At 43.9% G+C, this 11,108-nt stretch overlaps 1 protein-coding gene across 6 annotated transcripts in view; it reads right to left on the reverse strand.

Annotated features, from left to right (window-relative positions):
• Mpp7 (MAGUK p55 scaffold protein 7) overlaps window positions 1-10,788 on the reverse strand; it is a 266,719-nt gene extending 255,931 nt beyond the window's left edge. For 2 of the 6 annotated variants that reach the window (XM_039095743.2, XM_063276477.1), the window contains exon 1: window positions 10,629-10,788. The gene's annotated coding sequence lies outside the window, so the exon portion shown is untranslated. The remainder of the gene's footprint in view (window positions 1-10,628) is intronic. The other 4 variants (XM_039095742.2, XM_063276474.1, XM_063276475.1 and 1 more) reach the window with 2 other exon arrangements.
• Window positions 10,789-11,108: the final 320 nt, after the last annotated feature.

Genomic DNA, 11,108 nt, shown 5'->3' on the forward strand with positions numbered 1-11,108 from the left:
CCATAAAGATGCCCCAACATATAACAAAGACACATGCTCTATTATGTTCATAGCAGCCTTATTTATAATAGCCAAAACCTGGAAAGAACCCAGATGTCCTTCAACAGGGAATGGATACAGAAAATGTGGTATATTTACACAATGGAGTACCACTCAGCTATTAAAAACAAGGACTTCATGAAATTCTTAGGCAAATAGATGGAACTAGAAAATATCCTGAGTGAGGTAATACAACCATAAAACAACACACATGTATGCACTCAGTGATAAGTCAAGATTAGCTGAAAAGCTCATAATAGCCAAGATACAATTCACAAATCACATGAAGCTCAAGAAGAAGGAAGACCAAAGTGTGGATGCTTCAGACCTTCTTAGAAGGGAGAACAAAAATACTCACAGGGGAAAATATGGAGACAAAGGGTAGAGTAGAGACTGCCCTACCTGGGGGATTCATCCATACACAAACACCAAACCCAGACAATATTGCACATGCCAAGAAGTCATACTGATAGTAGCCTGATATAGCTGTCTCCTGAGAGGCTCTGCCAGAGCCTGACAAATACAGAGGCAGATGCTCACAGCCAACCATTGAACTGAGAACAGGGTCTCCAATGGAGGAATTAGAGAAAGTACTGAAGGAGCTGAAGGGGTTTGCAACCCCATAAGAACAACAATACCAAACAACCAGACCCACCAGAGCTCCCAGAGACTAAACCACCATCCCCAGAGTACACAGGGATGGACCTATGGCTCCAGCTGCATTTGTAGGAGAGGATGGGCATCAATGGGAGGAGAGGCCCTTGGTTCTGTCAAGGCTCTATGCCCCAATGTAGGGGAATGTCAGGGAAGAGAGATGGGAAGAAGTGGGTGGGTGGGTGAGGGAGCACCCTCATAGAAGCAGGGAGAGGAGATGAGATAGCAGGTTTCTGGAGGGGAAACCAGGAAAGGGGATAACATTTAAAACATAAATAAAAAAAATCCAATAAAGAAAAGAAATATTTTAAAAAAAATATAATGTTATGTTATGAAAATTAGGAAAAGAGACAATCATTACAAAGGAGCTTGTTTATAATCTTAATGCCTATTAAAGTTACTTTTTAACTGTTTTGAACACAGGCATTAATAGCAATCATTTATTTAAAGCTATTTATAGACACCCAAGAGAATTTCACATGAATATACACTTATTCTTTATTGCGAATGTAGATTATCGTAAGGACATAATTTTTATGATTTTTTTTATCCACCGTGTAGTAATAATCCCCACGGAGAATAATAAATATCTACCACTGCACATTTATGTTACTTCTTTTTGTGAGGTATTAAAATGTTGTACTGTGTTATATGTATAGGTATGTACATGTATAGGTATGTATGTGTATAAGTAAACACACACACACACACACACACACACACAGGCTTGAGACTAGAGATGGCTCAATGGTTAAGAGCACTGGACTAGGTTGAATTCCCAGCAACCACACACTGGCTCACAAATTTCCTATAGTTCCAGTTCCAAAGGATCCAATGGCCTTCTTTTGGCCTCTGTGGACACAGGCATATACATAGTACACAGATATGCATGCAGGTGAAACACTCATACACATAAAATTAAAATAAAACATATTTAATTAAAAGAAAGAATAGGCTGTGAGCCATACAGCAGCAGTGGAAGGCAGAAGGCCCATGAGACCCAGGAATTTGGCCCCTGCAGACAGAATGACAGAGCCAGGAGCATCAGCCATGGACTGGGACTCATCTTTAGGAAAGTAAGCAAGCAGTTAACCTCAACCGGAAATTCTTTCCAAAAGCAAAACCTTCCCAAAGTACGTGGTATTTGGGAAACTATTAAAGAAATATTAAGAAGTCTATCTGACTTTAGTGGAAACTTTATCTCAGCACTACCAGGCACCCAGCAAAGGCTCTGCATATTTTCCTAGTAAAACCAACACAGGAGGCACTTACCTCTCTAAATGTCTGTCTCCTATTATCATCAACCATCCATCCATCCATCCATCCATAAATCCATCCATCCATAAATCATCCATCCATCCATCCATCCATAAATCCATCCATCCATCCATAAATCCATCCATCCATAAATCCATCCATCCAGCAATCCATCCATCCATAAATCATCCATCCATCCATCCATCCATCCATCCATAAATCCATCCATCCATCCATAAATCCATCCATCCATCCATCCATAAATCCATCCATCCATCCATCCATCCATAAATCCATCCATCCATCCATCCATCCATCCATCCATAAATCCATCCATCCATCCATCCATCCATCCATCCATCCATCCATCCGTCCATCCATCCTCCTACCCACCTATAAACTGCAATAACAATTTCAAAGCAGTAGTATAGAACTAGAACAGGAACAAGCTGATCAGAACAGAGAGCCTAAAGACAGGTGAGTGGGAGAACTAGCTCTTGGTGTAGATCAGAATTAGCATCACCACCCCCTAGGCTATTTTATAAATGAGACTGAGAAAAATTAACCTCACCACTTTAAAAAAAAAAAAAGTGTAGAAACACGCCCCTCCCCTTTATTTAGGAAAAACATTTTCGAAACAAGAGGTAAGGAGGGGGAAATGAATGGATACCAAAATGACAGTCCTGTTCGGAACAGTCTGTTGAAGAAACTTTAATGTAAAACAAGACTTTTCTAAGTGCTAGGGACCAAGCGTCTAAAATCAAAGGAGAGAGTGACTCTATAAATTAGGACAGAAAGGCAAGAAAGGGTCAGGGAACCTTAGTAGAAAAAATAGTACAGATGCTGGCGAAGATGTAGAGAAAGAGGAACACTCCTCCATTGTTGGTGGGATTGCAGGTTGGTACAACCACTCTGGAAATCAGTTTGGATGTTCCTCAGAAAATTGGACATAGTACTACATAAGGACACAGCTATACGTCTCCTGGACAAATACCTAAAATATGTTCCAACATATAACAAAGACACATGTTCCACTATGTTCATAGCAGCCTTATTTAAAATAGCCAGAAGCTGGAAAGAACCTAGATGCCCTTCAACAGAGGAATGGATATGGAAAATGTGGTACATCTACACAATGAAGTACTACTCAGATATTAAAAACAATGACTTCATGAAATTCTTAGGCAAATGAATGGAACTAGAAAATATCATCCTGAGTGAGGTAACCCAATCACAGAAAAACACATACGGTATACACTCATTGATAAGTGGATATTAGTCCAAAAAGTTCGAATTAACCAAGATACAATCCACAGACCACATGAAGCTCAAGAAGGAGAACCAAAGTGCAGATGCTTCAGTCCTTCTTAAAAGGGGGAACAAAAATATTCAAAGGAGGGGATATGGAGACAAAGTTTGTAGCAGAGACTGAAGGAAAGGCCATTCAGAGCCTGCCCCACCTGGGGATCCAAACCATATACATACAGCCATCAAGCCCAGGCAATATTGCTGATGTCAAGAAGTGCATGCTGACAGGAGCCTGATATAGCTGTCTCCTGAGAGGCTCTGCCAGAGCATGACAAATACAGAGGCGGATACTTGCAGCCAACCATTGAACTGAGAACAGGGTCCCCATTGGAGGAGTTAGAGAAAGGATTGCAGGAGTTAAAGGGGCTTGAAACCCCTAGGAAGAACAATAATTCCAACCAACAGGAGCTCCCAGGGACTAAACAACCATCCAAAGAGTACACATGGACAGACCCATGGCTCTAGCTGCATATGTAGCAGAGAATGGCCTTGTTGGGCACCAATGGGAGGAGAATTCCTTAGTCCTGCCAAGGCTGGACCCCTCAGTGTAGAGGAATGTCAGGGCAGGAAGGCAGGAAGGGGTGGGTGGTCAGGTTGGGGAGCACCCTCATAGAAGCAGGGGGAAAGTGGATAGGATAGGAAGTTTATGGACAGGAAACCAGGAAAGGGGCTAACATTTGAAATATAAATAAAAAATATCCATTTTTTAAAAAAAGGAAAAATTAGTAAAAATGAATACATGCCCAAATCAAGAAAATGCAGTAAAGGGGAACCCCACATAGTTAACAAGCATAGGATAGAACGCATGGCTGTGTTTGCAACCAGAAAACCACAAATACGGATGCTGGCCTGTCTGTGTCTGGGTGGCTCTACCTGTTGCATTAGATTGGAAAAAATGACGAAGTTAGAAAATGTGAAGCTGGGGTTGGGGATTTAGCTCAGTGGTGGAGCGCTTGCCTAGCAAGCGCAAGGCCCTTGGTTCGGTCCCCAGCTCCGGAAAAAAAAGAAAAGAAAAAAAAGAAAGAAAGAAAGAAAATGTGAAGCTGCAGAGAAGGAAACAGCAGCTGGTGAGGGAGTGAGTGAGCCAGAAGAGCCAGTCCAGGTCTGAGCCAGCAGCACTCCCAAACAAGGCGTTCACACCAGTCAGGGTCAGCAGGGACAAAGCTGCACAGACAGGGTAATCGAGGAAGAGAAACAGACCTCAAACAAGTGTCATTCTCTCCATGAACTGTGATGACAGTGTACATGACACGCTCTTCATGAACAGTGATGCCAGTGTACATGATACTCTCTCCATATGTTGATGACAGTGTACATGACACTCTCTCCATGAGCAGTGATGACAGTGTACATGACACTCTCGCCACGAATACTGATGACAGTGTACATGACATGCTCACCATGAACAGTGATGACAGTGTACATGACACTCCATGAACAGTGATGACAGTGTATATGACACTCTCTCCATGAGCAGTGATGACAGTGTACATGACATGCTCTCCATGAACAGTGATGACAGTGTACATGAAAAGCTCTCCATGAACAGTGATGACAGTGTACATGACACGCTCTTCATGAACAGTGATGACAGTGTACATGATACTCTCTCCATGAACAGTGATAACAGTATTCATGAACTGAGCATTAACTAAGCACCGACAGTGCACATGTACTGTGCATTACCTGAGCACCAACAATGTACAGAAAAGGGAGAGGGAGCAAAGAGGGCGCCCAAGCCATATCCTCCATCTAAACAAAAGGTACTAATCCCCCCCCCCTCATACCAGTTACTGAGCCCCATGCTGTGAGTCCCAGTATCAAAGGTGACATCCTTGATCTCAGAATTTACAATCTGATGAGGACACAGCAAAAGTAAGAGTATGGTAGCCACCGCAAAGGAAATAAAAACAAGGACTGTAGCCATGATGAAGAAAGTGATTCTACTTTGTAGAAGATCCCCCAAAGAGATGGAGGTGCTCAGATCTGCAGGAAGAATTAATCAGGCATATGGCAAACGTAGCCCCCTAAGAACTGTATTCAAAGTCATGGAGTGCAGTCACACGTTATTACAGGTCAGCAGTTACCAAGAGGTAACTGCCAGGAATTTCCTGTAACTTCACTCATGACTGAACTTTAAAACCCTGTTACATGTCCAGCTTGGTGGCACACACCTGCAATCCCAGCGTCTGGGAAACTGAAACATATAGGTGGAGTGTTCCAGGCTAGCCTCAAAAAACACAGGGAGTGCTAGCAACAAAGCCCAATCAATAACGTGTTCACTGTGCAGGCATGAGGACCTCAATGCCAGCATCATGAAAAAAAGCCAGTCTGGTTGCTCCACACTTAGAATCCCAGAACAGAGGAGGTGGAAACAGGTGGATACCAGGCTGGCCCACCTACTTGGCAAACTCCATATCAGTGAGAGACCATTCAAAACACAAGGTAGATGACTCCAGAGGAACCACACCCCAAGTTGTCCTCTGAATACACATACACACAAATGAGCAGCCACCTTTACACACGAACACCTACATACATATATGAACACCCACACTAAATACACATATACATAAAACATAAAGAGACCATCCCTTTAAACTATAAAATAAAAACGAAACCAAAACCAAAACCTGGTGCATTAAGGCCTGACCACAAGGCTAACTGTGAGTCCAAAATACTCTAACAAATGAATTCAACATTGGAGAGAGGCACCTTCAGTATGAATATTTTACATTCCTAAAAATTACTCCTGTAGTCAAGAAGCAGTAATTGAATTCACATATTATTCTACAATGCAGGGAAATAAGGATAAATATAAAATTTCCTATCTTTAAGGATCTTCCTTCAACTTATAAGACTTGAGAATCTCACTGTTTCCTACACTAATTGCTTTCTGTGATTAAAAGCCAACCCTTATTGCAGTCTGGTGACCTGCTAAGCACAGTTCTAGGAGCATGAAGGTTCACTCAATAGCAAACTTAAGATACTAGTATTCACACTTTAGAGGTGAAAACCTGAGGAAATGGCAGGGCACTGCAGCCATGAGAAAGACCTACAGAAGATTAAGCCAACCAGCGCTCCAACACGAACAGGGAAGGGACTGGCAAGGACCCACCCCCAGCTGCGGAACTGAAGGATGAGGGGAGATTCAGTTTTCTTCAGGGATATGGCCCCTGGTAGGTTGCCTGTATGACCTCAAACCCATGCACACAGAGCCAGCACTAACCAGACTCATTAGGAAGGAGGTAGAGGGGACAGAACTGAAGTTGGGGATCCCAAATGGAGTAAGAAGAGCAAAGTGGGATACAGAAGGGTTAATTGCAAACGCATTCATGCATGAAATTACCAGAGACTGCGTGTATGCATGTGTGTATGTGTGTGTGTGTGTATTTATATGTGTATGTGAGTGTGTGGTTGTGTGTATTTCTGTGTGGTGTTTGTGTGTGGTGTGTGTATTTGTGTGTGTATACGTGTGTGTGTGAATGTGTGTGAGTGTGATGTGTATATTTATGTGTATATCTGTGTGTATGTTATATGTGTGTGGTACATTTGTGTATATGTGTGTATGAATGTGTATAGGTTGAGTGTGTGTGTGGTTGTGTGTATTTGTGTGTGGTGTTTGTGTGTATATACATACGTGTGTGTGTGTGTGTGTGTGTGTGTGTGTGTGTGTGTGTGTGTGTTAGTTAACCAGCCTGAAGCACTGTCCCTAGGAAATGGCAAGTCTGAGATTCGAATCTTTCAAACTCCAAGGGCTGTATCAACAGTAGTATTTGTACCTCCTCTGGGATTCATTCAATGATTTTCAATGTGTCAGCAGCATCACCACATTGCCTTGAACCTACCAGAACTTCAAGAAACTCTGGGCCAGGGTAGCAGGCCACATTTTCACAACACCTACAGATGACTTCAGGGTTTGAAAATCACTAGCCTACTCTGAATGAAGGGTGAAATGATCACCATTTTGAAAAACCCTAGATATAGGGTCTTGTCCTCGTACAAATGACATAGTGCATATTTCAAAATAATGTCAATTTATTTCCTTGCTCCCCACAGGCCCCAAATTCTCATCAGCTTCTCTCCCAAACCCGGAAAAAAAAAAAAGCCTAATCTTTATTCTGACTGTGCCACAGTAGGGGAGAAAAAAGGACAAGTCATGGTCAGTGGGCATTTGCCACCAAGCCTGAAGACCTGAGTCTGATCCCTGGAATCCACATGGAGAAGCAGCCCTACTTCTCCTTTGACCTCTACCCCTCACTGAGGCAAGTATGTGCATGTAAGTCCAAGTGTTATAGATGAATATATAAATGTAATTTAAAATTTTTTAGGACAACCCATGTCTGGAAAAAGAAAGCAGTCAAGTACAGCTGACCTCTGTGCCTGGTATGTTTTCCCATCCAAGGATTCAGCTGTAGGAAGGGAAGCTGTGGGTAGACCAGGCACAAGAAGACCATCGTAGTTGTCATCATTCCCTAGAGAGCACAGCCTGATGGCTACTCAGGTGCCATTCACACTGTATGAGGACTGTACCTGCCAGGCCTCGCCATCCTATCTAAAATAAGACCTGCTTTATCCGAAGGACAGCGGTTTACTCAACCCCTTCTGCAAGAACTAATAAAGCAACACAATCAACAGCAAGTCCAGCTAACAGCTCCAGTCACCAGAGAGGGAAACTGCCTACTCATCTCTCCTTATAAAGCAAAGTCTAGAAAAGTGTAGTAAGTAACTGCACAAGGAAAAACACAAACCTGGAGGGAACTTAAGCATCTAGTTACTGTGAGTGGTACACAGTCTCACCATGAGCACTTTGCCACATCTTTTAAAGAACAAACCTAAGAAAAGAAAAATCAAGATACCCACAAATAGCTTAGTCCTTGTTTATATAAATTGTCAGCAAAGCACAAGCCATTTTTTTTTTTGAAAGCTCAAGTTTACACAGAGAGAGAGCAATAAATCTTCACTCTGGTCTGGGTTGCTGACCATGAGGAGGACCCGGAAGCCCACAATAGAGGTTATTTATGAAAGCGCTCAAAATGTCATCACTTTAAATTAAACCACTCTGCCCTTCCAAATAAGCGTATTTAATAAAACTCACTGAAGTTATTCACTACCATGAAAAGAACAGCTGTCCTTCTACATATGCCTCCTCATCACTGAAATGCTTATAGTCATGGCAGTAAGAGTACAAATAGTGATAAAATTAAAATAATGAAGCCGTCAGCAGTGGCATGGGGTATATTCCACTGGAGTATACCAGTATAATACATCCAGTGGAACTCATGTATTATACTAAATAATTTTGGAGAAACCAGCAAAACCTATAAACCCACAGGATGGGGAGAGGTTCAGTAGAAACAGGTAAATCTATCTCCATTTCCCACATGCAGGAGAGCTGGACACAAGGAAGGGCTTCGAGATTAAGAATAACAGATGCAAGTTTTTGATTACAGGAATTTTTGCTTCAAATTTGCAGTTGGCAACATTAAGGCACCAAAGCAGGAAGAGTGAGCCTGACCTAGTAGCCCAAGTCTATAATTGCAGCCCTTGGGAGACAGAGGCAGGAGGATCACTTCAAGTTCAAGGCCAGTCTGAGCTACATAAAGATCATTTCAAAAGTGGTCAGGGTAGAAAGGAAGGGAAGGGACAGACAAATGGATGGAATGCCGGGCTTAACTTGTGTAAGGCTATCTTGTATGTTTCACAAGTAAGTTACATCAAAACGTAGTCTACCTGAGGCATACCATGGTGCATTACATAAAACACAGAAAGGATTACTTCATAGGAGTATAGTAAGAAATGTCATGAGACATGTGAATGCTCCTAACTTCTTTAACACAACCTAACAGCCAGCTAGAGTTTCCCAATCTAACATCAGTCCATACTGACCCCTTAAACTCTTTTGCTTGAGTCATTCTAATTAAAAAGAAAAGAAAAATGATTGCTACATTTTCAACCCTTCAATAATTGTAAAGACTTCCCCAAAAGTCATCTTATCTCAGTTATATTTCAGACCAATTCCCAAAACTCCTGAAAGGCACAGCTGAGCGAGGTGTGCAAGTGCAAAGCATTTCAATAGAGACTCACAAAGCACAATCAATCAATTCCGCTTGGTTCCTTTTGCCTGTGTGGGAAAGTATTTTTCTGGGAACTTTCAAACTGTCTTAGTAGCAGCTTGAAAAAACTAAGAGACAGTATTTCTAGAAATAGCTATTTCTGATCCTGTACTGAGCTTAATAATTACAGCCTAAACCAGATTCCAAATGAAGTGACAGTCAAGTGTCCCTGCTAAAGTTTCCTCCCAAGCAATACCTGAAAAGTTCTTGTGAGTGTGAAATGCGCATGCTCTGCACAGCCTTCCCCGGGAAGAGTAACTGGCAAACACACGTAAGTGTAACCTGTGCGCGCCTAGGCAAGGAGACAGCACTTCAAAAGACATCACTGCACCACAGATGCTAGCCCTCTTAATGACCCGGAATCTTCTCACCTGTGGACATATGGCGGCCTGGGCAGGTTAAAGAAAAGCTAACAGCCATTCGAGGTATTGCTTCCTAAGAACATCCAATCGAGTGACAAATTGCCTAGAATTTGTCTGCCAAGTATTTAAGTATTACTACAGGAGCAGCAGGTGCAGTCCTGAAGCCTAAGATCCACAGAGTGCTTTTTACAAAGCCTTTTCTGTTTTAATGTTGTTGTTTGGAAGAGAAGAAAAAGAAAGAAAAGGAGAGTGGTGGGGGACGGGGCGGGGGTGGGGGGGTGGGGGTACTGACAGAGAGAAACTGGGAGAGAGACAGAAACAGAGGGGAGAGAAGCACAATTCTACTCCTACCCGTGGTCCACCCCCACAGTATTCTCAAACCTGCACGGACATCATCTGAAAATTCCTCTCCTTTCACCCTTCCCTCCCCACTTCAGCCCAGACAAAGGTGAGTGAGTCATCAGTCACTGTGCTCGGTACACTTGTCACTTAGGTAAATATCCCCAAACAAATTCCTACTGTAGGTAAAAGAGCAAATAACATCATAGAGAACCCCGTGAACTCCTCACTGCCTAGAGTCTAATAAACCTGAATTAAACAGTGTTCAAGTAAAGACGTTTTCCGGGGCGAAGGGGGTTGAAAAAAAGGCTTTTCACTACTTAGCATGTCCTTGCCCCACAGTTCCCTCTCCTGCAGGTCTTCCCGCCTAGGCTCTGCAGCTGCGTCCCGGAGCGCCCCAGGGTCCCAGGGTCCGCCCGCGCCCGCACCACCTTCTCTGCCCGCGTCAGTGCAAGGTGCTACAGCGAAGCGCCTGGAGGCCGGCGGGGGCTCTAGGGAGCGCGGCCGCAGGAGCGGAGACCCCGAGAGGCGCCGCAGTGCCCGGGCCTCCTACCTGCTCCACAGCCGCAGTCCACGCGCCGCTTAGCTCCGCAGCTTGGGATCACAACTAAGGACAATCGGGAGGCAGACGGGATCAGCTGCCGCAGAGCTCGATAAACTAGCCGGTTGCACCCGCCACATCTCCTGCCTCGGCCCCGCCCCGGGGGCGGAGGCTCTAGGGGGCGGGTTTCGTTGTTTGGGGGGAGGGGTCTCGCTGGGCGGTGCTTTGGCGGGGCGGGGCCTATGGGCCTATGTGCCTATGAGCCAAGAGCAACACCGAGTGTCAGTCAAGGAGTCTGCTGATGGATTGCCTAAGGAAAGGTCGTCTCAGCGCTCTCTCATTGGTTGGCAAGGGCAAACATAGCAGAGCCCTTATTAGTAGCGGCATTGTAGCTCCTCCTCTCCGTCCCTGCCCGGTCCCATTGCTGTTTGCCCTTGAATGCCCAGATCCAGGTGGCTGTAGGATGAGATGAAATAGGGGAGCCAGCAACCT

The sequence above is a fragment of the Rattus norvegicus genome, chromosome 17 (assembly GCF_036323735.1).
Source record: "Rattus norvegicus strain BN/NHsdMcwi chromosome 17, GRCr8, whole genome shotgun sequence".
In the NCBI taxonomy this organism is placed as follows: domain Eukaryota; kingdom Metazoa; phylum Chordata; class Mammalia; order Rodentia; family Muridae; genus Rattus; species Rattus norvegicus.